The sequence below is a fragment of the Episyrphus balteatus genome, chromosome 2 (assembly GCF_945859705.1).
Source record: "Episyrphus balteatus chromosome 2, idEpiBalt1.1, whole genome shotgun sequence".
Taxonomy (NCBI): Eukaryota; Metazoa; Arthropoda; class Insecta; order Diptera; family Syrphidae; genus Episyrphus; species Episyrphus balteatus.
Window position 1 is genome coordinate 114,502,664 of NC_079135.1, and position 6,000 is coordinate 114,508,663.

A 6,000-nucleotide genomic window follows, 5' to 3' on the forward strand; every position below is an offset into this window, starting at 1 on the left:
GTGAGCCTCTGACATCATCATTGAATCTAAGAAAAACTCACACACAACACCACAGAAGTTTTTGTAGAAGATGAAAAAAAAAAAAAAAATCCAAAGACACATTGAGTGTAAGGAAAAGAAAAAAATCGAAGGAAGGATGAAATAATAAGTGAACATTGCTCGTCATTTCCAGAAGATATGTTTTCAAATTGGCCTTTTGTGTAAAAATCCAATGAAAGAAAATTGCCAGGATTAAGTTTAAGGATTTCGTCCACATAACACACATATACATATAAACATTTATATTCTACATACATATTATATCCAATCCACACAAATCACATGGAGATAGAGTTATATCATTCTCTACGATTTATATCGTAGAGAATGATATAACTTTTTATATTTTTTGTGTTGCTCTAGGTTCTCAGCTTTTTATATTTGTACAGCTTCCTTTTCACTTTCTTTGCTAGAGTGCAATTGTACTTGTATTTATATACTCAGTTGCATTTGTCGTTGGCAATTTTAATTCAGGAAATTGGTGGTGTTGGGGGCCATACCAAACATCCTTCTACAAACTGAAACTCAGCAAGTGCAAGCTAGTTTTTTACTTTTCTTTCTCTCTTATGAGATTCAATATATTTTAAGTGGGACATGTGTGATTTTCCTACTCTAATCAAACGGAACTAAATTAGAGCTGTCAAAAAATATATATGTGAGTCTTAAACTGGGGAACTGGTTCAAATATGTGCACAAGTAACAGATGGAGACAGTAATATTTTTGTGGGGGTTTTTTGTTCTTAGTTATTTATTGTGAGAATAAATTCTTCTAATGATTATCTAAAAGAAGACGTTGGTGATATTTGATGAAATTATCAAAAATTTAGTTAAGTTTTTTTAAGAGAATCAATTTTTACTTGCGATCCAATCGAATCCAATCGGACATGACATTACGATGATAGAGAATGCGGAAAAGTGCGAGTCTAGCAATTCTGTCTGTCCGTCTGTCTGTCTGTCTGTCTGTCTGTCTGTCTGTTTGTCCCCCTAAACCACTGAAGGTAGGTATTTACTTTAAACTTGGCCCCTAACAGTTTTTGGTGATTCCCTAGATGAGAACTCGAAAAGGGGGAGGATAAATAAATTATTTTCTTTTCGAAACTTTTAATAATATTTGAAAATTTTGGTGTTTAAAGAACTTTTTTCTTATACAGTAAAAATTATTTTTTTGCAGTAGGGGAGAGTGGGGCCAAATGTAACACTTTTTTCTAAAATCGATGGTTCTCCTACAAATTTGAAAGTGGGTCAACCAGACCTTTTTTAAATTAAAGACCCATGTTTTAGCTCCAAGATCCATCATAAAAATTTAGCAAAACATAACGGTAATGTTGAAAAATATAGCTTCCAAAAAAAAAATCGTGTTGTTTCAACTTACCCCACATACGGGGCAAAGTGTAACACATACCGGGGTAGGTTGTACCAAGAACTAAAAATAAGAGAAAAATACCTTTATTTGTTTATATTTATTTGTTTTTAATTAATAACAATAAAAACAAATCTTAGTCATGAAATTTTGGTGCAAATTTGTAAAAAGTGGAGCAAATCCAAGATTTCCAGAGAAAATTTGACAGTAGTCTTAAATAAAAGTTATTCGAATTCATAAATTGTTTTATAAGCTTTATGAATTCAAATGGTGGTTCAAAAATGTGTTTCCAATTTCAAAATAAATACAAATTCAATTACAAGCATTCATATTCAGGGTTGTTAATTATATTAGGTAAACAGTTTTTCAGTATAGGTAGGTTTTTACATGGTACAACTTGCCCCGGAAAAATGTTACAACTAGCCCCAGCATGAAATTTGGCACATAAAATCAATTTAAAAAAAAAGCGAAACTGATATAGACATAACACATACACGCAATTTGAGCCAAAACACGGTTGCATATAACAAAAAAACACTTAGCACTCTATCTTTTTCGGGTAAAGAGGTAGACCAAAAATAAAATTAAAAAAAAAAGTTACAAACATGCATTTTTTGGGCACCACTAGTGTAACTTCTCACCCTGTCGTCTAATCTTCATCTGAAGAAAATGTGCCGGTAGATATTCAAAAATTGAGCATTTTTCTCCTTTACGCGTTTCTTAATATTGAAAGGAACATCGCTTTTTTTAGCTGTTAATTCTTACCCCTGTTACATTTAGCCCCACTCTCCCCTAAAATCTACCTACATTTTATTTAATTACTCATGGTTGTTTTTTTTAATGTGTATTTTGAATTTGGTTTATTTTATTTTTGGGACTTTTGGGAAACAGAAGATCAACCTGTTTTAATTTCTACGTAAGTTTACGAAAATTGTTTTTTTTTTTTAGTTTTTTGAAAAAAGTTTCGAGAACGATAACTTTAAAAATACAAATTTTACAACCCCAATTTTTTGAACAATGGTAGAGATGGCAGTCATAAACAAGCTGGCTTGATGACCCAATTAGCGCAAAGTGCGCCGTTTTGAACAATGGTTAGAGCTGAAAAAAATATAAAAACTTTAAAAATCGCTAAAAAGAAAGTCTAGAATGTTTGTATGTTTTGGCCTTTAGTTTTCAAAATATTGAACTTAGAGGTCTAAAAATTTGGAACATTTTTAGGAACAACTTAAAAAAAAAACTTTTTAAATTCAATTTTCAATATAGCGGCTAGATCAAAAACGGTTTTTTGGCTCTAAAACCCTCATTTTTAGAAAAAAAAAATCGCCTAATGCAGAATCTACAGATCTACGTTGAAATTCCCCTGATTTTTATGCTATTGACCCATTTTAGAACAATTCGGTGTCAATTGGTATAAGTGAAATTTCTATGGAAAGTATGAAAATCTCATCAAATTTTTAGAATTAAAAATCCATCAAAATTTCAATGCTTCTTACCATCATTAAAGCGGAACCTAATCTTATGCAACTATCAACTTGGAGTTCTTCCATCGAAGCAACTTGAAGTAACAAAGACACTTAGAAGTTTGCTTCATACATTTGCAAAATACTGAGTGTTTTATTCCTCAAAAAATATTCTTGTAGTACTAGGGCATTCTAATGTGCAGTAGTTTCTTGTTTTGAACCTTTTTTTTTATTCTCCTAACACTCACACACATCATATCTCAATCATCTCAATTTGACCTCAGTCTGGATATTGCTGTGCGGACATCTTTTAAATGGGGCTATATTGGAGTAAAGTAGCTATTGGAAAGCTTACACTGGTCCTTAAGACCGTAAAAGCAATTTACAGAGATCTGTTCAGCTGTGGAGTTACCTTCAAGGAGAAAAGGCCAAAGGATTTCTGCAAGTTTTTTTTGCCAAGATAACTTCCTTCTTAAATTAAGTGGAAATCTAGAATCTTGCAGAAATTCGGTTAAGGTGGCTTTTTTCTGCGTTTTGTTACACATTTTAACTGACAAGGTTTTTGTTTTTCTAACAGGGATTCCGTACTCGGACTTTAGCAACCATCAATCTTTTATTCTCAAATAGTTCAAACATTTAAAATATTGGAAGAATTCCTACAGCCAATCGCACAGAATCAATTTAGTTAACAGTTTTTTTTTTGATAAGGTGAATTCCAAAACTATTTGTGATTACCCAAAAAAAAAAAGATTTTCTTAATTAGTGAGCTCATCAATAACTTTCATACAACTTTATTACCGCAGATATAATCTAAATTTCTTCATATTACCAAAAAAATTAAAAAAAAAAAAACTCAATATACTTTTCCACTTAAACAAATTCTCACTCAATCTTTTTCAAAATTAACAAGAAAATTCCACTATACAAGATAATTAGCACCGCATGTGGATTTTAAAATCGAAACTTTATCCTTCGAAATGTGCGTCACTGATGTTTTTGCAACTACTACACCTCTATTCTCTAAAAGGAGCTAACTTTTCTCCTTCGGAATGCATCTTGAGCAGAGCGTGCTAAAGCGTATAATATTAACACAACCAAAGTGGGGGTAGTTTAAACAAGAAAGTTTTTACTTTCTTTTTTTTTTTCTTCATTCTACTTCGAAATATGCAACCAGTTTACCGTTTGGAAAATCTCATTTTAATAATCCTTTATCCTTTCCTCGGTATACATAAAAGTTTTACCTTGCCCTATATCAAAGCCCAACTCACACACATAAACTCATTCCTTACACTCACATACATCAAGACCCCCCAAAAAACTCACCAATCTCGATGTAAGCTGTTTAACAAGTGCCTAGTTCTGACGCCACTTAATCTTGTTCCACAACTTAAATCCTTGTGGAGAGCTACACTCGTAACAACTCTTAAACATTTAAGCACCCCCAAAATACGTACACACAAGGATATAAATAGGAGCAGAGTTTCACATGTGTCCCGAATGGCTGGATCTCTTCCCTTAATCAAATTGAATGGTTCATAGTTTAACGCCAAAATCCTGGCAATGAAGCAAAGTTTGTGTGTGCAGCACACTGATTTCGGGAATAAAGTCAGAACAAATCCACCATTTTATCTCTATGGACAGGTAGAAATATCCCCGTGTACTGTGTGTTTCCGGGTCCCTGGACGCAACAAAAGGCGTCAGAAAAAAGAAACTCTAAACGCCCAATTCACCGCGTCAAAGTTGTGTGTGTCCTGGTCAAAAGGATGGATGAGGAATATATTTTCGCTCTCGTTTTCATGCTTTTATTTGTGTTTTATTTTTGTAAAGAAACGAAAAACGTGTGTGATCGTTAGTTCGTGCGAAAAGTCCTATGGACTGATGTGGAAAATCGTTTAAAGTGGTTGACCCAACTCCAATATTTTTTGTGTCGCCCGACAACACCCACCCACTTGAAATAATGAAAACACATCAGAGGACCACTGATGGATGACGGAACTTTTGCAAAGCACGGATAGGTGTCCCCCCAACATTCTGGGGGAAAAAATGAATCTTTCATCGTCCAGGGATACCGATACGGTTACTAACAATCGCTGGGTGTGCATTTCACTCATCGCTGAATGGGGTCCATTCAGGAGAGGAGTTCGTGTCGGGATTAAATTGGTAAGCGATATTGGCACGAGCTGAGATTAGTTGGCTGTCATCGTCGCGTCGCATCGCTGTCGTTTGGACGGGAATGATGGGTCTACTAGCATCGAGAATAGACCAGCCAGGCAGTGTGTTGTGTGTACATTGTCCGTCCGCAGTTTTCAGTTCGTCGGCGATAACAGGAAAAGGTTCGAATGTTGACATTGGCAATATTTTTTTTTTTTTTTTCAAAATACGGATATGCAGATATATATTTTTTTTATTTCTTCTCATTCTCATTCTCTTTCATGCTTTTTTACTTTTCCTTCCCTCAAATGCAGGATCACAAAACCGATTTATGAATATTTTTGTGTTTGTGTGGAAAAATGTTTATGCAAATTTACGCTTTGTTCCAGTTTTTGAATATTATTTTTTTTTATTTAATTATTTTTTTTTTCTTTTCCAATACCCCCATGTTCATCAAAAGCAATTCAGAACAACGGTATAATTAATTCGGGTCGGGTCGTATTTAAATCAGATATTTTTTTTTTGCTGTTTTCAAGGCGAGTAGAGTTTCGAATAATTTAATTTTGGGGATATTATTTGATTTCTGATTACCTCGTTGTCATCGTAGCCCAAGTCATAGAATTGTGGGAGTTTATTGAGAAATTTATTGATTTGGTTATTATGAAGTTTGTCGTATATAATTTTTTATTCATTTCGAGATGAATTTAAATAAAATATTTAAGAGAATTTTGATGTTGGTTTGAAAAAATAATTAATGTTCAAGTGCCAAAAACTTAATCGATAACCTTATAAAAACTATTATTTTAAATTTTGAGGAAGCTTTAAAAAAAAAAAAATTTAAAAACTATGGTCAATTTTCAAAAATTTAAAGACAGTTTTAAGGTTGAAAAGACCTGTCACTTATTTCTGACTTTTTTATTTTTTATAGGTACTTAATAAACAAAAATTACCTTCACATCAGTTTTCAGTAGCTAGTAGCCCAGTTAATTC